Raw genomic sequence first — 22,911 nt, 5'->3', positions numbered from 1 at the left:
CTTGTAAGTATATACAACCCCAGTGAGGCTCTTTCTGTCCATGAATCCTAACCTCGTGCTTTAATAAAACCACCGTTTTTTGCACTTAAGGTGTCTTAAGAATTCTCTCTCTGAACCCCAATATTTCACATCATTACCATCTGTGAGAATAAAAACTGAAGAGGCACAGTGAGGGAGCCTGGGTTGGAGCCACCACTGGCTGAGCATGTACTGTTCTGTAGGCACAATTAGGCACGTAAGGAATCTATTACCCCACTAATTCTGGGAATAACCTTGAAAAGCAGAAATGATTATCCCTGTCTTGAGGTGAGGAAACTAAAGCTCAGGGAGGTGAAAGTGATAAGCCTGCCCCGCTCCGAGGAGACCTAGGGGACTGGGTCCCAAGTCTTTCTGGCTCCAGGGGACCATCCTAAGGGAACTGTTCACCATGTACCAGCATGATTAGCTGTAGGAGCAAACAGTTCCCAAACATCATCTGTTCATGTTTCTCCCCCATTCCCAAATAAACACTTCTGTTGTGACATCGTGCTGGTATTCTACCAGATCTTTTTTTCTTCTGGTGGACATAGAGTCTTTTGTACAAAGTTACGGTTTAAGCCCCTTACTGCCAGCCACACTGGAATTCCCATCTGACCTCACATCAGTGAGCAAGATCCAGAATGGCCTACCGTGGTATTTGGTTTTATAAAGCCTGTAGCTTCTCCCCTAAAGACAGAGTGCCTGGTTTTTCTGAGAATGAGGGTCCCTTTGTAACATCGAACAGTTTGGGAAAACTCAAATGACAGTAACTATATTTTTGTGAGCCACCAATAGGGAAACATATGTAAACAAAAACACACAATGAATTTTGAAGGTCATCTTGATAACTTTGTATTTTATTAATCACATCTACACATATTGAAAAAAAATGATCTGTATATATATGTGATGTAATATCGATGCCCTTTCCAGATAAAGCTTATAGAACAGGGAGTCACATGTAAAGAACTAAGGATATATGTTTGGAAATTGCATATCTGTAGCCATTAAAAAAAAAAAAAGTGGTTGTACCCTTTTGCAGTTTACTTTTTCCTGGTACTTTGCTTGCAATTTCAGTATGTTCCACCAGGGGGTGCCTGGGATTCACTGCAGTGATGGGACCAAGTGTAGTTTTCTCTTCCCGAATGTCTTCTTTTTAGGACAAAAATACTTTAGTTGCAAAAAATACATAAATTAAGAGAATATGGTCTAGAAGAAGTAACCAAACAGGAAGACAAATTTAAAAGATGTAGCAGGCTGAATAACACCAAATTTCCAGTGATTATTTTTTTCTAATAGTTTTCTAATAGAGCTTAGTTTTTTCTAATTCCATATTTACTTTTTTCTTACCTCACAGGCATTAAAAACAATCCAAACCATTGGCCCCTGCACTACTTCCAAAGTGTTTAAGTTGTCACAGCCCAGTATAGCTTTCGTATTAAAATTATACAGATTGCCTTAGCCACTTGGGGACCATGAGGCACCTCAGACGCCTGTCTTTCCCCTGGACCCCAGCAGAAGGCTCTGGGACTCTTGTGGCCATGTCTTTCCCCTAGTAACTCAGTCTCGAAGGGTACCTTGGCCTCCTCTTCACCTGTGAGAGAGAGCTGGGTGTTGAGCTAGTTTGAATATGAAATACACAGCCACAAGAAACTCAGTTCATCTGGTTAAAGTTCAGTCTGTTTATATTATTCAGTGTTCTTTCAGTACACACTTCTCAGGGCCCCTGTGAGCTCCCAGCCTGTACTCTGTACAGTAGCTCTGGATATATCCGTGTAAGTGCAGCGGAGGTGACAGATGAGGACAGTGGATTCCCCTGGGGCAGGGTCTGTGGGGTCTGGGTGGTGGAGACCCCAGCCAGGCTTGAGTGGGGTCTGCCATGGGGAGTTTCGAGGGAACTCCACTGGGCTCATGGTCGGATGGGGCTGACTGGCCCACTAGATATGGGAGGTGTGATGCTGAGGGTCTGTAATAGTTGCAGGGGCCCACAGAAATGTTTTAATTTCTTTTAAAATCAGAAGGGAAAGATGAACTTTAGGTTTGACAAGTTGTTTTAATACATAATCGTCTTTATGCTGAGGCAATTGTAACATATATTTCCTAATTGCTCTTTAATAGAGGAGAGGACCTATATAGGCAAAGGTGCCAAGAGCCCAGAGAAGCCATAATGCGGCCCTGGGTGGCAGAGTGACTGACCTGGGCAGCAAGTATGACAGAGGGACCTCCTGATTCAGGGAACTGCCTGAGCAGAGTCACATAAGCGGGGATGACCAGGGTAGGATAAGGACCACTCAGTGGCCTGAGTCAGCAATTCATGCGTGTGGACTGGGGCTGGAGGAAAGCAAGAACCCTGGCTCCCCCTTGGCCACAACCTGTTCATCAAAGGCAGATAGCCCTTGGGTTTGCATCCAGGTGCTTGGGTACCTCGGGCTCAGATGTCCCTGGGAGGTAGATGCTGGGGAATTTTAGGACTTCAGAGTATTAGCTAAACCCAAAAAGGTTGGCTTTCTCAAATGTGGGGTATTTTTTTGTTTGGTTTTAGTCCCAACCTGGTCCCTTGGGGTGAGACACATGCCTTGGAATGTGTTTCCTCATCTATAAGTTGGGCAGTAACCTATACAGGTTTGCTGAGGGAATGAGCTGATTCATCCCAAGTGCCTTCCTAGCCCAATGTCTCACCTCTGGGCATTGTCAAATGTTGGTTTCCTTCTCCTTCACTTGTCGGCTTTGCCTTGTTCGGGGCAGGCCAACAAGGTAGAGGTGCCTTTCCCTGGGCTGTGCCTTGGCCTGGTACCAGCACCACTTGCAGCTGCCCCAGCCTCCCCTACCAGGCTGACTCAGGAGGTCTGGGTGGGACCATAGTTTGTGTTTAAGAAGATTTACAGGTGAATCTTCTGTGTGGCTGGGGTTGAGGCCTTTGGCCTTCACTGGAGCATGTCTGGGCCATGGCTTGGCAGATTTGACTTCCAAGATGGAGGCCCTTACCTTCTTGAGGGAGGGAGGAGCCCCAGACCTTCTGGGGAGAGTCCAAGAGGGCAAGACTGGGCTGGCCTGCATCCCATCCACTCTGGGAAGGCACAGGAGCTCCTTTGTCCTCAGCCCCATGGGCCTCCCTGTCTTCCTGGAGTAGTACTTCCTTTTGGCTTAGGGAATGGGCAGGGATGAGCAGCTTCTGCACACTCACGTTTCCAGTTTCCCTCATTTAGTTTGTCAACACACGTTTGCTGCAGCCAAGTGCTCGGCGCTGTGATTTGAGGCAGGGGAGCTTAGATGTGGGTCAGGCCTCCGTGGCATCACCTGATAGAACGGAAACATGTGAACACCCCTTATCATAAAGGAGATGGAAATAGGGGTTCCTCCACAAGATGCCCACCCCGTGGGGCTTAATGAGTTCGATTACAGAGGCAGCACTGTGGATCCGGAGGCATGAATGACACTTCCACAGTCAGGGAAGCACGGGGGGACTAGGGTTGTGACGTGTGGAACAAGCCAAGTCTGATGGGACAGGGCATGAATGGTGTGGAGGGATGAGGTGGGCTAAGGAGTTTACAGAAGTAGGCTGTAGCTGAACAGGGAAGGTGGGCTCCTTGCAGGGGTCATGGCCCTGGCGGTTAGGGCGATCCCTCAGTAAGGGCTTGGAACCAGCCATGCTTGGCTTGGGGGACAGCGCAGAGACAGCGCCTCCATGTGGAAGTGTGTGCACGGGGAAGCTGTTCCTCTCCTGACAGAATCAAAGATGGCAGACTTAGGGAGGGCACGTCTGAGGAACTGTGTAGAAGCTGTATGCAGAACACAGTCAGATGGCGCTGGAGACACAAAAAGGACATTGTGTAAATAAAAATGTTCAATGTGCTTCTGGAAGGGAGGGATCAATACTTTACATATTTAAGTTCCCAAATTATGGATTTAACGCAGCTCCCAGCCAGGATCTGGGAGGATGACCCACCAGATAGTAAAACATTATAAGTTTGTCATAATTTAAACATTTTGATATTGAGATAGTAATAGAAAACATGTCTGTGGAACAGACTAGAAAGTCCGGAAAATAGAAGTTAACACATACAGTTATTTAACCACATGGGGAAACCATCAGTTCCCTCAGTCATCAAACCCCAAAATATATTCTCCAAATATATTAAATTTATAAATGAAATTATTAAATTCACTTTAAGTATATGAGAAATTATCGGATGAGAAAAATCTTTCGATATATGATGCCAGAGGCAGAAGCCACAATGCCACAATTGTTTTGTTTGTTCATCAGGGGAAATAAAAATTTCAGTATGCCAGAGAAGAAACCCAAAAATAAAGTCAAAGGTCAGTTGATAAACTAAGAAAAAACTCCTGCAATGTGTCTGACACATACTCTTTTATGGAAACAAATCTAGTAATTGATATGAAGAAGTCTTATTACAAATGAACTTACTGGTAGGAAAGTGGGTAAAGGATATGAATTTGTTGGTGTTTTTTTTTTTTTTTTAAGATTTATGTATTTGAGAGAGACAGCGAGAGCGTGTGTGCACACAGGAGCAAGGGGGACGGGCAGAAGAAGAGGGAGAGAAGCAGACTCCCTGCTGAGCGGGGCTCCATCCCAGGACCTTGAAATCATGACCTGAACTGAAATCAAGAGTCACATGCTCAATGAGCTGAGCCACCCAGGTGCCCCCTGTGGCAGCAAATGTGAGAAAGGTCAGTCTTACAGTAATCAAATAGGTGCATGTGAAAATTAGGTACTAATTTTTGCTATCAAATTAGCAAGTTTTTGGTGTATATTGTTTTTGTTTGTTTTTGTGAATGACAATGCTCCACACAAGTAGACATGTGTGGCAAGGACTCCCTTGTGCCTTTAGGAAGGGACGGTAAGAGCTCTCGGCCAAGCGGCTTTGGCAGAATGTCCCAAAACCCTTAAAAGAATTCATCCCTTTATCCTGGTGATTCTGCTTTTAGGAATTTTTCCCCAGGAAACAATGAACTCTGCAGTCAAAAAGTTTCTGTGCAAGGATGTTCCTCATGATGTTATTTATAAAGATGAAAATTTGGAAGCATCCAATAACGAGGAATGAGTCATTCTCATGCCAGAGTGTGGTCGAGCCCTTGAGAGCGTTACTCAGGATGCTTAGTGAAGGGAGCTTCATGGTCTAAGGCTAAATGGAGAAGACAGGAAGGATGGCAACTAGAGCTGGAAGGGAAATGAAGGGAGTGCAGGACCGGAGGGAAAGAGCTGGGGGCCAGAGTGAGAATGGGAGAGATGCTGGGTGAATAAGCTGGTTATCACATTATTTTAGGCTCCCTTTAGCAAATATTGATGGAATGGGTACTGGGTACATGGCACTGTCATTTCAGCTTGATCTAGAGCTCAAGAGGGTTTGGGTGGACTGAACCAAAGGAAGGGGTGTGGACATTCCCAGAAGCTCAGGCAGGCTGTCACTCAGGGTCAGGGACCTGTGCCCTGCTGTGTGTCCACCCAGATCCTCTGGACAGGCTCGCTGCAAGGGCTCTACCCCTTGCCTTGATGGTCTTCCCTTCCTGGGAGCTGCTTATTCACCTCCTCTTCTCAGCATGCCTGAGGGATTGGTGCTTAAAACCCAAACAAAAAATATTCAGGAAGGACCATTTTAAAATTTAAAAAAAAATACTTCAGGACATAAAACTTTTTTTTTTCAGAACATAAAACTTTCTAAAAAAAGAGATTTCCTTCTACATAAAAACAAATTCCAGATATTGTTTATGTCTGTGTATAGAGAAAATACTGGAAGGAAAACATTATCACAATGTCTCCAGTCAGCTCTGATAGAATTATGGGAGATATAATATTTTTTTGTATTTTCTCTTACAATCAGGATGGATGAGTTTAAAAAAAAAAAAAAAACAGCTTTACTGGGATTTAATTGACACATACCCTGCAGTTTAATCTGATAAGTTTTGACACATGTACATATCCATGAAACTGACACACACTGTCAAGATAATGAACATATCCATCATGCCCTTCATAATCCCCTCCCTTTATCCCGATAAGGTGACCACCGACCCACTCTCTGTCGCTGTTATTCAGTATATATTCCCTAAAATTTTATGTCAGTGCCATCTTGCAGTATGGAATCTCTTTGTCTGGCTTCTTTGAGCCTCTTATTTTGTAGTTCATCCATGGAGATGTGGGTTTCAGTGATTTAGTCCTTCTTATTGCCAAGTAGTGTTCCATTGTGTGCATGCTGTGGGTTTCTTACAGCCCTGTGAATTACTTTTATAATTAGGAAAATCCTCATTTTTGTAAGTGTACCCTGAGATTATACAGTGTTGTTGGGGTTCCTACTGTCCATCCCCTTCTAGAAGTTTGGGGCAGTTTTCCAAGCCTGACACAGTGGCTTTAAAAGGCAGCAATCTGGAAAGCCCAGAAGAACCAGGTGCTATCATTTGCCAAACAAAGGCTTAGCTAAGCCTTTGAACACTTGTGCTCTATATGGTCGGAGTTTTGGTTTTGGTTCTATGAGATGAAGTGCTGGTTAGCAGACATTTTCAAGACCTGCCTTTGTGCTTCTCCTCAGTTCTAGAGTCAGAGAAAGCTGTGTTGAAGGAACTTGACCTCTTGTCACAAATTGGCATTGAGTGTGTAACTTGGACCTATCACATGGACCCTGACTGTGCCTGCCCAACGATGACCAGCCTGCCTGCCTGGCTTCCTCAGCTGACCACTCTCCCCAGTGTGCCCCAGCAGCCCCCTCTTCACCTGCCCAGTGCAGCCCCTACCCCGTCCCTGCAGCTCCCGTCCTTCCCTTGAACAAAATTGACAGCCCTCCTCCCTCTGCTCTCAGGTGATTTTCACGAGGTCTCCCCATCTCCTGGTTTAGCACAAACCTACGCAGCTCCCGCAGGACTCCAGATTCCTGAGGTCTCAGGAGAGTCATGTTCTCAGACCTCACTTGTCCTCATGGGCACAGGGACAGGCATTAGCATGCTCTTGCCCCCATTTGTTGTTGTCCTCATCACTGGGGGTACCAGAAGGTGTCTCCAGTGTGCTCAGAAGCCAGTGCACTGTGACATTCTGCTCTTGCCTCCTCTAGATAATCCTAGGCCCAAAGGAAGGACTCAGCTACCCCTGTTTCCTTGCAGAAAGGAGACAGTGAGGGGCAGCCCCTCTCCCACACTCTGGATACCTCCTTGTCCCCGGGCCCCAGTATCCTAAGGTCTGTTATGTGATGTCCTTTTCTTTTTTTATCACTCTGAGTAGGGGTTAGACCCAGTCCCTGGGCCAGGCCAGGAAATGGACACTCCCAGCCTGCTGCCTTCCCTCCCTCCATTATATCTTTACCCTGAGGGCCCCATGCCAACTCCTACACCAAAACCGCCCATACTGGAAGAGACCCAAGACTGACAAGGGAGCTGATACCCAGGTGCCTGGGTCTCCTGCTCTGGGCTGCACCCCTTTGCCCATTGTGCACCTGCTGACTGCCAGACATTGTCTCAAGGGGCTGGGGCCCCGCTCTGGGAACAGCATGAGGGAGCTGAGAGTCACATCAGCCTTCCTTCTCTCTCAGGGGTCTTAGGTTCCAGGATGAGACTGTCAAAAACAGAAGCAAGAGGTTGGGTGGCTGGCTCTCCCTGGATGGGTGCTGGCTGATGGGCACTTGCACCCAAGGCCACCCCTGCCTCCTTGCACAGGGCCCTCCTGTTTGGAGACAACAGCGGCCTGTTGGTGGTGAGGGCCCAGGTCTCCTGCCAGTGAACAGTCACCCTTGTGAGCTAGGCCCTTCTCCCCAGAAGGTGGAGGAGGGGACGGGAGCAAGGCTCCTCTCTCCCCAGACCAGACTCCTGTTTTTTTTGGGGGGGGGGTTGTTTGTTTGTTTTTTTTTTAAGTCTCCTTCAAAGAGGATGAAAACAAACAGTAGGTTTGCCTGGACGATGTCCAGCTCGTGTAATCTCAGAGCCACCGTGGGCGGCAGTGACAGGAGCCAGCCTCTGTAACCCAAGCCTGGAGCAGCGCGGGGGCAGTTTTTCAGGGAAGCTCCGCCAGGCTCCCGTGGGTACGCGTGTCGCTGTAGCCCACACCAAGCGGGGATGCCACCTGCCTGCCTCTCCACGCAGGAGCTCGGTGGGGCAGGATGTTCAGGGAGCCTGTGGGGGAGCACGCCAGCCTGGTGGGCTGGGGGCCGTCCTCAGCCTAAGGGTGGGCAGAACCCTGCTAGGTTTCTCAGGAGGCCCTCTCTTGTGTCTGAGCTGCCCTCGTGTACTTTCTCTGCATGTTCATAGCATCAGCATTCACACACATGGGTGCCACAGCCTGCATTAGAGAGGGGAACCTGCCCCCTGGAAACCCGGCTCCATGGCACTTCCTGTCTAGGGTGGAGGGGCAGAGGCCACCTTGAGTAAATTTCCATGCTGCTTGGAGCTGGCTGGGTTGCCATGTGGTGCTGGAGGAGGCAGGAGGAGGTGACTGAGTGGCAGGTTCCGTAGAGGAATTCCAGGAGCACAGTTACCCAGGCTTCGGTCTGCGCTCGACTTTGAATCCTGGCCTCTGACCACAAGTGGGGCATGTGCGTCAGCCTGCTCGCCCCACTCTGGCTGGCGGGTCCTGGGCAATGACAGAATGATAATAAAAGCCTGTAATGCAGAGATAATTTCTAAGCCTAGTAACAGGTCACTTGTTTTTGCCATTCTTGTTGATGAGGCTGGGGCTTGGAGGTATGAAGTAATGTTCCCCAGGTTGTACTGGTTCTTGACGATGGAGCTGGGGTTTGACTGCCAGCCTGTCTGGCTCTAAACTGTGTATTGTCCCCATCATGTCTTAGTGGGTCGCTGCAGGATCACTGGCCACAGGCCAGAAGCTTTGCCAGGGGCTTCTCCATAGCTTATTTAATCCTCAGAGCAGCCCTGAAAGGTAGGTTTTGTTCTGATTGTTTATTCTGATCATTGTGAGGCTCAGAGCATGTGAACTGCTTGCCTGCTGTTAGGCATCGGGGGTGGGGGGGGTGTCTCTGTGCTTCTGCAGCCCACACCTTCCCTCACACCTTTGATGCCCAGACCTGCATTCTGCTGGAAGGGACGTCTTTACAAAGGGGCTTGGTGTCTGGCCGTGTAACCACTTCTGACACCAACCCCTCCCCTCATTGCCCAAATGTTGCAACCTTTATACTCCTTGCTCTCCAGACGTCAGACCTGTGTCCTTGCTGCCCACAAGCTGCCCACTGGGTCCACCCAGCAGCCTGGCCACAGGTCACTCTTTCAGCTCCCTCACCTCCTGGGCAGAGGCGACTGTTCCCTGTGGCTTCCCCCTGTCACATTATATGTCCTTCCATTATAAGCAGACTGTAGAAATGACTGTCTGTTTCCTCCACAGACTGAGATTTCTTGAGGGTAGAGACTGTGCCTTAGGTTCTGGAAACACAAGAAAGAATAATGCATAATAGGTGTTCAGCAAATTTTGTTTGTTTGTTTGTTTGTTTAGATTTTATTTATTTATTTGACAGAGATCACAACTAGGCAGAGAGGCAGGCAGAGAGAGAGGGGGAAGCTGGCTCTCCACCGAGCAGAGAGCCTGATGCGGGACTCGATCCCAGGACCCTGGGATCATGACCTGAGCCAAAGGCAGAGGCTCCAACCCACTGAGCCACCCCGGCACCCCAGCAAATGGTTTTTGAATTAGGTAGAATTGAGCTGCTCGATGTAAATATTCTCGTTTTCTGATCTCATGCTTTTTATGTTTGAGAGCTTTAATAGGGTGAGAATTTTCCATGTGTCAGAATGGGTCCTGGTGGTAAGAGTAGCATAGGTTTAATTTTTAACTCTAGATTTTAACTCCATGCTATGTGTACTTTGAGTCTATGTCTATGAATATATGAATCTCAAGATATTCATGGAGTTTAAAATTTGGGCTCGTCTCCTACCAGTGTGATGGGGTCGCGGTGGTTAGAGGTCTCAGATCTGCCTCTGGTTCCATTGCCAGGCCTAAAGACCCTGGGCCTAGGCTGATGGGGTGCCCAGAGGGTCCCTTGCAGCCTTTCTCCTGGCCCTAGCTTCTGGGAGCCTCAGAAATGAGTCAGAACATGTGCGGCGTGGGCTTGTGCGGGTGGCAGGGAGCCCAGAATTAGCTCAGCTGTGTTTTAGCAGGGTTGCAGCAGGGAGGAGGTGGCTGTGCCAGGCGTGGTGGGGGTGGAGCCCAGAGGCAGCAGTCCTGAGTGGCATGGGGGTTGGCTCTCAGGAGCCAGCCCTGGCCCCAGGGCGTTAGGGGAAGGCCTGCTCTGTGCCTGGCACACACCCAGTTATAGATGAGCACGGGGTCCGAGAAGCAGGCCTGTGCCAGCGCAGCTGGTGTAGCCTCAGCACACCTGAGACAGACGTGGGTGCCGAGAGGGCACAGTCAGGTCACTCCCCAGGAGTGAGTGGCAGACAGGTGTGGGCACCACCGTGCTCCCTGCTTCCCTTCTGGTGGCTCCCTGCCTTTACCTGCCCCGCTGCACACTGAGCCAGGCAGAGTCCAGCTGCCCCTGAGCTGACCCCACCCCTAGGCAGCACGGCCTCCTCCTCTGCCTGGCGTTCTCTCTTTGTAAGCTGCCTTTCTATTCCCAGGGAGGGATTGGTGAGCATGGGTATTTTAACAGATTGCAAAATGCTTTGTTTTCCTTTGCTTCTTTCCCTGCTCTCTCCAACCTCTGGCATTGGTGTGTTGCCCAGGATGCCCGCGGTTGTCACCGGAGACAACAGGGCAGCAGTACCGCTGCTGCTGCTCGTTGGTGCAAAACCAAGGGGCAGGCTTTAAGCTTCCCAGGAGCGGGGAGGGGCCTGGCACTTGTGGTGCCGCCGAATGAATCAGCTAGGTGGAACGGGGGTGTTGAATCACATGTGTGTCAGCATTGTTCTAGAAAAAACATTTGCAGAGATTCCAGCATGCGGTCTGGGTACCCGAGGTTGCTGCTGTGGCTTCCCCATTGCCGCATGAAACACTCACAGTCTGAGTGATTGGTGTGCTGGGGGTTGCTGTGGGTGGAATCGCGTGAGTAGAACAATTTGGGGAAGAAAACAAAGCATCCGAAGGTTTTCAGGGTGGCCCAGCTTTGAAGCTCAGCAACTGACTTCCGCCTTACAGCCCGGGCCTGCACGTGATCACCTGCATTTGTGCCCCGGAAGCCACCACGGGCTGGCTCTGCACACAGTGAGCCTGCCACCGGTGTCCGGTCCCACAGAGGACCAGCGCTCCCATTTTGCAGCTGCCTTTCCGTCTTGCCCTAACACTGCCTCTGCAGTGTTGATCTGGCCGGCCTCATCAGCTCTGAACACGGGATCTCAGAAGGGATGTGTTGGGCCAGACCTAGACCTAACGTTGGGCCACAACTAGACGTAACACACGGAGTCCCCTGCTGGGACAGTTGGAGACCAGGGACCACGCTTCCACCAGCTCTGTCCCTTTAGTGCCTGATCCAGTGCTCTTCACACAGAGGTCCAGGACCCTTAACGCTATACCCGCGGGCTCCCTCTGCTGGTACCTGGGGCCAGTCCCTGCGGACATTTGTGTTAAGGGTCCCACAAGTCTGAAGAAACTTTCCTGTTGTTAGAGCCATCTGGTTTTTTCAAGGCGCACCGTGTACTCAGCTGTCTTGTTTGGGCCCCACATCAACTGTGAGGTGGGCAGGGCTGGAATTAACATTCCCCTTTGAAGGACAAGGTACCTGAGGGCCAGATGGTAGAAAGGATGTGCCTATGTTGGGGGCAGAATGACAGGTACAGAGGCTCCCTGGCCCCTCACTTTAGCACCTTGCCCAAGGGCCTGCTGCTCACCTGCTGCCTGGCATTATCCCATCAGGCTGTCCCTCCAGGCTGCACCCAGAACTCTGGGTGTCATGACCCCACTGTTGAGCCTCAAACTGGGGCATCTTGGGACAAGAATAGATCCAGAGATTGGACAATTTCTGTATTTTCCGAGTATGAGCACTGAAGCCAAGAAGAGTGAAGTAATTTGCAGTACGTTGAATGTTGGAAAGAATTCTCTGGGGAGAAATTAAAAAAGAAAATCCCAGTCAGGGTTTCTAATTCTTTGCCAGTGACATTGGTATGATCCTTGTGTAACATCTACTCTTAACACTGAGACGCCTCAGGCCGGGGAGCCTAGCTGTATACCCCACTGCCTGACAGTCACCTGGGTTTGAGGACAACTTCTCAACCTTTCTCAAAAAATAGAAGGTTTCTTAGGTTCTGGTTCTCTGTGCCAAGCTTGTTGGCACCTGAGTCCCGAGCTGCCCCTTTCACCCAAAGGGAGTTGTGTACAGACTTGAGCTAACCAGTTGATCTGTATCACCATATTGAACCCCCTGTATCCCCCGAGAGAAGGTGCAGTTCCTAGCTCCGCTTTGTAGAAAAGGAAACATGCCCTTGCCAGGGTCACCCACGTAAGCAGACCTAGACCTGGTGTGCTCCGAAGCCCACACCCTAGCACGGGGTGGATGTTGGACGCCCTCCTCTTTGAGGCTCCTTGTCGGAGGGGAATGGTTTTCATCGTGAGCCGGAGCTGATCCAGTCTGGAGAGGTCATCCTGAGAGTAACAGTTTGGGAAATAAAGAACTTCTCAGAGTACATTTTTAGAGAAGATGTGCTGACTGCTTTTCTCAAAAGGTATGTGGAGTCTCCTGCCTGAGCTTGGGTCCGGCCCACAACCCCTCTTGCTGAGAGGTCTTTGAAATCTGCTGCCTGCAGGGGCCGAGTTGGGGCAGGTGGGGGGGGGGGGGGGGCAGGGAGTAGAATTCCCCCAAGTGTGATAGTTGGAGACAAAGGACACAGTGAGGAAGACTGCTCGATGTTTTGTGAAGCTGGAGTGTTGAGATCTGTCCAACATGTAGCAGTTTCCCCCTTCAGGGTGAAAGGACCCCTTTACAAAAGCCGCCAGAGCCCTGCTACCTAGGCCTTTCGCTCTGGTCTTCCCTCAGCCCTTTTGCTAGCCCTTTGCCAGGCCCACTGACGGGCTGCAGACCTGGGGCAAGGCTCCCTGAGATTACAGGTGGCACAGGAACAGGATTCCTTTGGCCAAAAGGGAACGAGGGTAAAGGAGCAGCTAGCCAGGTGGCTTGGGGTGCGCGACCAGATAGAGGGCTCCATGCCAGGGCCCTGCTCCCCTGGGAGGCCTATCAGCCTCAGCCTGGGCATCAGATTTCAATGGGCCTGAGCAGGTCAGCAGCAGGAATGCATGGGAAGGAGGAAGTTCCATTTTGCATGGCCAGGGTTTGCTCCTGACAGCTCATTTCGTTTGCATTTGCAGTTTTTATGAACTTGAGTTTGATGACAGTTGCTTGGGTCCAGATTACTTGGAAACACTCAAAACGTCCTCTGGCGTCCTTCACCCAAGAATCATGAATGTTTTCGCAGACATTTCATGGGGGCTTTCCCGTCCCTGTCTACCCCTTATAAGTTACAGCAATTACATGGCACGGCTGCTACACTTAAATCAGAAGAAAATTGGACCAAATAAAGAAAATGATTTTATGAACAAATAAGTATCCCTTGAGAAGCACAGGAAATCTGATGCAAATATCATCAGGGAAATTTAAGAATTTGCTACTGCTGTCTAGGGCTCTGGAAAATATGAATTTCATGGTGTGCTCAGAGGCCTTCCACAGAACTTGCCTGATGACTCTCTGCCAGTCTGTCCTTAATCTTCTCTGGAAAGTCCTCCCAGGCCTCTGTGAGGCTAAAAACCAGGACGCATTAATACAACCTCTATACTTCGAGTTCAGATTCAGCCTTTAAACATGGGGTCGGGGAAGTCAAGTTTCAGGTCTGGGCTTTTACTGTGTTGACCTCTGAACCTTTGAGACTATTCTGGCTAATTGTACCAAAGAGAATAGGGACCCAGACCCCAATGAGAGAAAATAGGCCAGGTATAAATGAAATTAATTTCTATATGTAAGGGCATTTAGTGGAAATGGTGAGGTGTGGTCGACATCTCAAGGGCAGACCTTGGCCTTTCATAGATGGCAAATGCTTCATTCTGCGCCTTCTCTGTTGGAAGCAGTGCCACGGGGGGAGTGGCGGGGGAAGGTCATTGGATCCGTAAGCCACCTTGGAAACCGGAGCCTTGGTCTGTTGTCCCGGGCAAGCAGCAGCTTGTACCAGGGAAGGGAGGGGATGGCTCCTTCAGCTATTTATCTGCTGAGAGACATCCACAGCGATAGGGCAGGTTTGAGTTTGCATTTTTATTTGGGCTGATAAAATCTTCCTATACACGTTTAAACTCTTTGGTTGACAAACCATCCATAGGCTTTGGACAGGAGAAGCCACAGAATCCTCTAGCTAGGTGGTCAGGAAGGACTGCTGGCCTGTCAGCCACCCATACCCCTATTTGCAGTGCCACGGCCCGACATTTACAAGGAAGATGACTTTTGTTGGAGGATTAACTTGGTCCTGCAGTAGGAGAGAGAGAGCATGTGTGACCAACTCCTGCCCCGCAGCTGAGGACTTGGAGTCATCCTGAAGAGGCCTGATACTTGAGGGTGACCTCAGAGCTCTCCAGGCCATACTTTTGGATTCCTCTGCCCTTGTGGCTGGTCTTCCAGATGAGATGGCCAGTCTTGCAGATTGTGGCCAGTCAGCTCTGAACAGAGAAGGAGCTTCAGGGACTGCCTCCTCCTGCTTCCTCTGCAGCTGGGCTAGGAGAGGGGGTCCTGTCTCTCCAGACCTCCAAACCACAGGTCTGTATCTGGCGTCAGAGACGAGAACTGGCCTAATGTTCCCGTGGGTTTATCTACAGGTACGCATTTGACTCCCGATGCCTTGCGGGACTTGCACAGATGTTTAGTCAGTATCACATCATTTGCATATTCTGTGTTGAGAGAAGCTTCATCGTCAGTCCTTTTTGTGGGGTCTCTCATGGTAGGTCATCTGTGTTATAGCCTCTTCTGTGCAGCAGCCAGAGCCACCATTTAGAATATAATCAGACTTCTGATTCCAGCCATGATGGATTAATAAATGTTGGATTTATTCTCCTTTCCTAAACAATTATGACATTGGACAAAACAGATGAAGCAACTGTTATTAAGACTGGGATGTCACTCCCTGCCAGTGTGCGATGCTGACGCAGGCAAGCTGTGTGTTCATCCTGGCTTGCTGTTGGCTGGGCAGGGGGTTAGGGAGTGTCTCTGCAACCAAGGCACAGGGAGGTGGACTCAGGCACAGAGCTCATTGGAGGGAATGGGAATCAGAATCCTGGGGTGCTGAGGTGGCTGGCATTTGGGGGGCGGGGTGTTGGAGAGGAGAGTTCTGAGCAGAGCAAGGATTTCAGAAATCTTCCAAGTGGTCCCCTAGATTCTTACCTAATACTAATCTTTGTTTACATAGGACAAGGCTCTCCTGAGGGCTGGGTAGTGAGCTGAGCAGAGTTTCTGGGGATCACATGGTGCTGGGAGGGGTAGCGTTATAACCTGCCAGACTGGGGAGACTTTATGAGCACCTCAGTCTTTTTTACCTGAGGCCACAAAAAGGCCACCGCCTTAAAAGTAGGTCTACTCTAGCCTGGGCTAAGCACCCCGCTAAACCCACTATAGCAAAACCTAGAAGAAAGCCCTGTTAGGATCAGATGATGCGCTAGCCAACTATCTGGCAGAATAAAACTCAACACTATTTAAACAAAGTATTATCTGCAACATCCAGCATAAAATAAAAAAAAAAAAAAACTAGGCATGCAAGGTAGTATGAGTGATAACGAAGAGGAAAAGATCAATAGATTAAAATCCCATCCAAGCATAATGAGCAAACAGGAATTTCAGTAGAGAAATGAAAATTTAAGAAACAACCAAATAGAAATTCCAGAACTGAAAAATGTAATACCTGAAATAAAAGATTGGATTGGATGGATCTAACAGCAGTTTGGGCACTATAGAAGAAAATACCCATGAACTTGAAAACAGATCAATACAAACAATTTAGACTGAAGCATGGAGTGGAAAAAAAAAAAAAAAAAAAAAAAGCAGAACCTCAATGACATGTGAGAGATAATATCAAGTAGTCTAGTACAGTTGGAATGCTATAAGGAGAGAGGCTGGGGCAGAGAAATATTTGAGGAAATTCCCTCAAATTTGATAGGAAAAGAATTTCAATCTGCAGGTTTCCAAATTTCAAGGAATTCCAAGCAGAGCTGACTGGGAGAAAACCACACCTAGGCACACCAGAATTAAATTGCTGAAAACAAAAGAGAAAAATAAAATTTTAAAGCATCCAGAGGAAAGAAGATCTATTACATATAAGAAAACAAAAGTAAAAATACGGCTGACTTCTTATCAAAACAATGCAAAGCAGAAGACAGTAGGACATTGTCATTAGTGTTCTGAAAAAAAAATCTTTCAAAAATAAATGTGAAACTGGGGCACCTGGGTGGCTCAGTGGGTTAAACCTCTGCCTTCAGCTCAGGTCATGATCTCAGGATCCTGGGATCGAGCCCTGCATCGGGCTCTCTGCTCAACAGGGAGCCTGCTTCCCTCTCTCTCTCTGCTTCCCTCTCTGCCTCCTTGTGATCTCTGCCTGTCAAGTAAATAAATAAAAACTTAAAAAAAAAATAAAATAAATGTGAAACAAAGACATTTTCAGATTGACAAAAGTTAAGAGAAGGTGTTTGCTGTGGACTTGCAGAATAAGGACCATTAAAGGAAAGTCTTCAGCCTGAAGGGAAATGCCACCAGATAGAATGGATCCGTATGTAGGAATACAAAGTGCTGCCATAAAAAAGGAAATGTGTTGTAAATATAAAATAATTAATTTTCTTATTTTTAAACTTCATTAAAAGACAATTGATTGTTTAAAGCAATTTATTTAGGAATTTATAATATATGTAACAGTAAGATATATGACAAGGGATGAGATGAGGGTAAATGAAAAACATAGATGTGTGATAGGGAATAATGAATAAAAACAGAAGTTGGCTCTTAAAAAGATGAATAAAATTGATCCCCCCCCAAGAAGACTAATGAAGGAAAAAGGAAAGGAAACCACATTGCCAGTATGAACAAGGAAACATTTTCCAAATAATTAGAGAAACATTTCGCATATAATTTCATGAGGCCAGCATAACCATGTTAAAAAAATGAAAGAAGTTACAACCAATATTTCTTCCAAAAATAACAAAACCCCTAGCATATTGCATACAGTAATCATGATACCTCATACCCAAGTGGGGTTCCCCAGGAACACAAGGTTGCTTTAACATGTGAAAATTCGGGGCGCCTGGGTGGCTCAGTGGATTAAGCCGCTGCCTTCGGCTCGGGTCATGATCTCAGGGTCCTGGGATCGAGCCCCGCATCAGGCTCTCTGCTCTGCGGGAGCCTGCTTCCTCCTCTGTCTCTGCCTGCCTCTCTGCCTACTTGTGATCTCTCTCTCTGTCAAATAAATAAATAAAATCTTTAAAAAAAAAAAACGTGAAAATTCAATGACTGTAATACACCACATTAATTGAATAAAAAAGGAAAATTTTATGATCTGTGGAGTAGATGCAGGAAAAAAGCATGTGACAAAACTCACAGCCTATGATCAGAAATTCTCAGCAAACTCAGAATAAAAGGGAAATTCCACCATGTGTTAGAGGACAGCTTTCAAAAATCCATAGCTGAAATCATTCTAAACTGTGACACATTGAATTCTCTCCTCCTCGATCAGGAGTAAGGCAAGGAAGCCTGCGTGCTCCACTCTGTACAGCACAGGACTGGAAGTCCCAGTCCGTGTAATCAGGCAACAGAACGAAATAAAAGCCATAAGGGTTGGAAAGGAAGAAGGAAAATTATCTTTGTTTGTGGAAGGCAGAATTCTAAATAATCTTGACTAGCAAGTGAATTTAGCTTGATTTATTTCACGTAGCATAATACCCTCCAGTTCCAAACATGCTGGCTAATTGCACTTAATTAAACAAATAAGTGAATTTAACAACGTCATAGGATCGATGGGCAACATGCAAAAATTTATTGTGTTCCTGTACACTAGCAAGAGTAACTGGAAAATGCAATTGCACTGTGTCTCAGTGGTGCCAGCATTCCACTTGGAACCTTCTGATGACATCTTAACTTCATTCAGAATGAAATTAGAGTCTTGCCTGTGAGCTAAATGACCTGCTTGCTGGGTAGGCTCCTCTCCCCAGGCTCCCACCATGTCTCTGATCTGTCCCTATTGTCCCCTTGGCTCCCTCTGCTGTGTTCAGAGGGACTTGGCTCTCCCCTATGCCTGCACACCCATCCCCCACAAACAGCCTTGGCTTACTACCTCATTCCAGTCAAGTCTCTGCTCAGCTGTCACCTTCTCAGAGATGGCCTTCCTGATCACCTTATTTAAAATAGTACCTCCATGGAACACTGAAAAAAAAAATTAAATTAAGATGTGAAAAAAAAGCACCCCCTGGGGCTCCTGGGTGGCTCAGAGGGTTAAGTGTCTGCCTTGGGCTCATGTCATGATCTTGGGGTCTGAGGATTGAGCCCTGTGTCGGGTTCCTTGCTCAGTGGGGAACCTGCTTCTCCTTCTCCCTCTACAGCATCTTCTCTCTCTGCATCTCCCTCTGCAGCTCTCTCTCTCTCTCTGAAATAAAATCTTAAAAATAAAATAAAGTAGCACCTCCCAACCTTGCTTTGTTTTTTAAGTCTTTCCCTCATCACCACCTGGCATATTGGATACATTTGTTCCTTTTCTCTTCCCCTTGGAACATTAAAACAAAGATTTTGTCTTTTGTGGTTGTTTGTTGCCCAATCTGTAGTGCCCAGCATGGCCTGGACCTTAACAGCAGTCAATAAATATTTGTTTATGGACGATTCAGAACAAAATGTTGTGCTAATAAGGATGGAGCTTGGGGGTAAACCCTGACAGGCAAGTCTTTGGTGTGGTAGGCCCTTGAATCTGCCGTTTTCTTTTTTGAAAAATCCATGTATTTTAGTGTGAAAGAAAATTTTCCGTTAAAAACAGTGATGTCTTATCAAGTCCTGAGGTGGGACAGTGGGACAGGCGCCTCTGTAGGGCACGTGTTATTTGCATGGCAGGCCATCATTTGCAAAGTGCTTTCCTGGGCATTGCCACACTGAATCCGCACAGCGCCCGGTGATGCAATGGGTCAGATGGTGAGTCAGAGAGATTCTGTTACCCATTCAGGGCTGTACAGAGCTGCTAAAGCCAGGAGTCTGGCGTTTCCATCCCATGTCCCTTTCCTCTGTGTCCTGTGCTGGGAAACAGCTCCTGGAACCAAGTTCTTGCATGGTCACTTGTGGGCAGGCAGGCCCGAGGTCTGATTTTCATGAGGTTAAATGTTCTGGTATCACTGCTTTGTGCACCTGTGCTGAAGGTGAGGCAGCAGGTGGAGGAAGAGAATGTTGCTGATTTTCGAGGTCTGCTTTGAAGACAGGCTCTACGGGAATGGAGGCTGGGGTCAGCCCAGCAGATGTTTTCATAGTGTGAAGATGCACAGGAAGGGTCCAGCAGGTCCTGCTGGCCCGGGGTTGAATGAGGGCCCCCGAGATCCAAGTCCTAAGGGTTCTAGAACAATGGGCTGGCTTCAGCTATAGGTGGAAGCCCGGGGAGACTGTGGAGCGGTCCATGGGTGTGAGCAATTCCGCTAGGCCCTGGCTTTTGTAATATATGCTCCCTTGAGCCCTGTGGGAACCCAGGGGAAGAAATAAAGGTGGCCTCTTTCTTCTCTGATTGAAATTCGTGTCAATAAACACTCTTGGGACCTTTGCCAAATGAAAGGGGATTGGCGTTTGTGTGCATGGTATCTCATCGGATCCTCGAAATAGACAAGAAAAATACCTTCTCAGTCTCAGATGAAGAAATAGGCAGGGAGCAATCATATGGATTTCCCAAGAGTATTTCCATATTAGGTAGCACATCTGGGACAAGGACCAAGTCTTGGAACTCCAAGTCAAGTGCTCCTTGGAAGGGCTCCACCCGAGAGGCCTCATACATTGGGCAGATCACCAAGAGTGACGGGGATAAAGGTATCATATCATGACTAAAACCATGATAACCATAGTGGGGAGGCTTCCCAAAGATTGTTCTGTAGGAAAGGATGAGAGCATGCACCCAAAGTAAGCAAAGGAATTAAAATGAACTCTCATGAGGCGTGTGTAAGGAGGGTACTTTGATGCCTACCTGTATATTCGGTGTCAACTTTTCTCATACTTTTTTTGATTGTATATGTTATTTTTTATTTTAATTTTATTTTCTCAGTGTTCCAAGATTCATTGTTTATGCACCACACCCAGTGCTCCATGCAATACATGCCCTCTTTAATCCCCACTACCAAACTCAACCAACCCCACACCCTCCTCCCCTCCAAAGCCCTTGGTTTATTTCTCAGTGTTCACAGTCTCTCAAGGTTCGTCTCCCCCTCCAATTTCCCCCAACTCACTTCTCCTCTCCTTCTCCCAGTGTCCTCCGTGTTATTCCTTATGCTCCACAAGTAAGTGAAACCGTATGATAACTGACTCTCTGTTGACTTATTTCACTCAGTATAATCTCCTCCAGTCCTGTTCATGTTGATACAAAAGTTGGATATTCATCCTTTCTGATGGAGGCATAGTACTCCATTTCATATATGGGCCATATCTTCCCACTTTTTAAAAACTCTGTTGGGATCACTTTATCTTGTCGTCACCAATCTGAGGCTCTGGTCTGCATGGAGCTAATGGGAGCTCGGAGTATTGCCCACAGCCTGATGAGCTTGGCTCCGGCTCTCTTAGATGAGCCTGTGGGCCGTGCTTTGCAGATGTCACTCTGGGTGTGAGGCCAGACCGGAGAATGCCACCCCGACTGAGGGCCACAAAAACAACACTTCTGACTGCAGCAGCATTTCTTTCCTTTCCTTTCCTTTTTTTTTTTTTTTTTAAGATTTTATTCATTTGACAGAGGCAGTGTGCACACAAGCATGGGGAGTGGCAGGCAGAGACAGAGGGAGAAGCAGGCTCCCTGCTGAGCAAGGAGTCCAATGCAGGGCTCAGTCCTAGGACCCTGGGATTATGACCTGAGCCAAAGGAAGACGCTTAACCAGCTAAGCCACAGAGGCACCCCAGTACCATTTCTGAGTGCAAGACCACATACCTGTGTGTGTGTGTGTGTGTGTGTGTGTGTGTGTGTGTGTAATGCTGAAAAGAATGGTTTTGCACTCGTGATGTAGTGATACGTCAAATAAAAATTACTACTAGGGTAAACTTGCAGAGCAGTTGTCAGGTGAGGCATGTTAAGAAGGCTTAGCTCACTCTCAGAGTCTGGATATAATCAAAGCCCAAATGTGTTTTTGTCGTTGCTATATTGTTGCTTTAGGAAGAAAAAAAAATCTATTCCTTGATTTAAGTGTCTGTAGTAGTTTAAATCTCCTCCTGGGTCCCAGTGCCCACTGAGATGTGGCTTATTCCCACAGGCGGAATCATATAACACAGTGAAGCATGACGTCCTCTCTTATAGTTCACTGAGAAATCATAAGAAGACTCCATTATTTTTTCCTTTGGCGAGATTTTTGGTCAGGAGGGGGAAAATAAAGTGTGTTTCCAAATCAGGGAATTCTGGAAGGTCATGTGTGCACGTGGGGGGTTGAGGAAAGCCAGTCCCTCTGCCTAGTTGTTGCCAGGCACTCACTGGCAGGCCTGTCCTTGTGTTAATGTGCACAGTTCAGGGGAATGGGTGGGAGTGAGCTGCTTCTGCTTCAGGCTGTTTGGATTCAGGGTGCTGGCTCTGCTGGTTTGCAGGAAGCCTCAGGGAGCTCTTGCCTGCCTCTGTGCTGTCCTGGAGATTAGGTTTCCAAAGGGAGGGAGGCTGAACCCACCGCGTAGCAGATGGGAGCAAGCGCCTGGTCTGTGAGTATGGTCCCCTTCCCCCGTGTACCAGAGGCAGGTGAAGGTGCCAGCGTGGGCCCCCACAGAGGTGCGCCCCAGGGGGAAGGGTTTTGTCATTTCAGGATGCTGAGCTCTCCAGAAGAGACACTGGTAAAGCTGGTTGTGGGTACTGGGACAGTTAGTAAATTTTCCTTAATAGGTCTGATAAACTTGGGGCTTCTTGGCTCGTCTTAGAGAGATGACATGTAGATCAGCATGTGTCCTCTGAATGAAGAGATGACAGTTGCCCAGAAATACTGAACCCATAGGTCAGCGGATGATACAGGGTTGCAGAGTTTAGGGAGGCAGGCCATGGCAAGTCCCTAGAGTTGGCCTTCTCAGGGTGTTTCCACCCAGTGGGGAGACCCCTATCTAGGGCAGGACCCTAGGTCCTACTGAACTTTCCCTCCAACTTGAGGGTTGATCGGGCCTTGGCCGTGACCAGGGATCTATCCCTCACCGAGCTCGGTCAGAACTGCTCTGAAAGCTGACAGCCTGGTTGGCAAATTCAGGACAGCACCTGTGTCTGTGCTGAAGTGCGGCGCCCCTCTGCCTGCCGCTCTGAGGACACGTTCCTGGGACCCGCACGCTCAGGGAGGGCACTCAATACGCCGGAGGTACGCTGTGCACAGAGTCTCCAGTGAGAGCTGTTCATAGTCTTAGGCAAGGAGAGGGGCTTTTTTTCTGGCTGTGGGAGAGGGGGCCTCACTGGGGCCTTGCAGGCCAGAGCATGGGTGAAGGCTTCCAGGGACCCCCTCACCATACCTCTGGTGACATTCAGAGAGGTGAGTCCGCTCCCATGTCTGTGACTACATCTGTCCCGACCCCTTTCAGTGATTCCATGGGGTCTGACATCTAAATCTCCTTTGTCTGTGTTTCCAAGTCACGTTTTAGGGTTCATGAGCCTCCAAATGGCTCCTTCTACTTGCAGACGCCCGTAACGTTCTGTCTTGCTGTCCAGTCATCAGACGTTCTGCTGGGATCTGTTCCTGGGCTTTTCTGCTGTTTGTGTCTTACTACTTCAGCTCGTTCTCGGGCTCCTTGTGAGGAAAGGCTGTATTTGATTCTTCCTGGGGCTGCTGGGCAC

General features: G+C 48.1%; 1 protein-coding gene across 5 annotated transcripts in view; it reads left to right on the top strand.

The window, feature by feature from the left end:
- Positions 1-22,911, top strand: part of CRACDL (CRACD like) — a 133,965-nt gene that overhangs the window by 12,518 nt on the left and 98,536 nt on the right. The window contains exon 1 of one of the 5 annotated variants that reach the window (XM_045980119.1): positions 4,630-4,707. The exons of 3 other annotated variants lie outside the window; for them this stretch is intronic. The gene's annotated coding sequence lies outside the window, so the exon portion shown is untranslated. Of the gene's footprint in view, positions 1-4,629; positions 4,708-21,714; positions 21,807-22,911 lie in introns of those variants that run through there. One more of the 5 variants, XM_045980118.1, reaches the window with a different exon arrangement.

The sequence above is a fragment of the Meles meles genome, chromosome 16 (genome assembly GCF_922984935.1).
Source record: "Meles meles chromosome 16, mMelMel3.1 paternal haplotype, whole genome shotgun sequence".
Classification (NCBI taxonomy): Eukaryota; Metazoa; Chordata; class Mammalia; order Carnivora; family Mustelidae; genus Meles; species Meles meles.
This window is presented reverse-complemented; position numbering and strand designations above follow the sequence as displayed.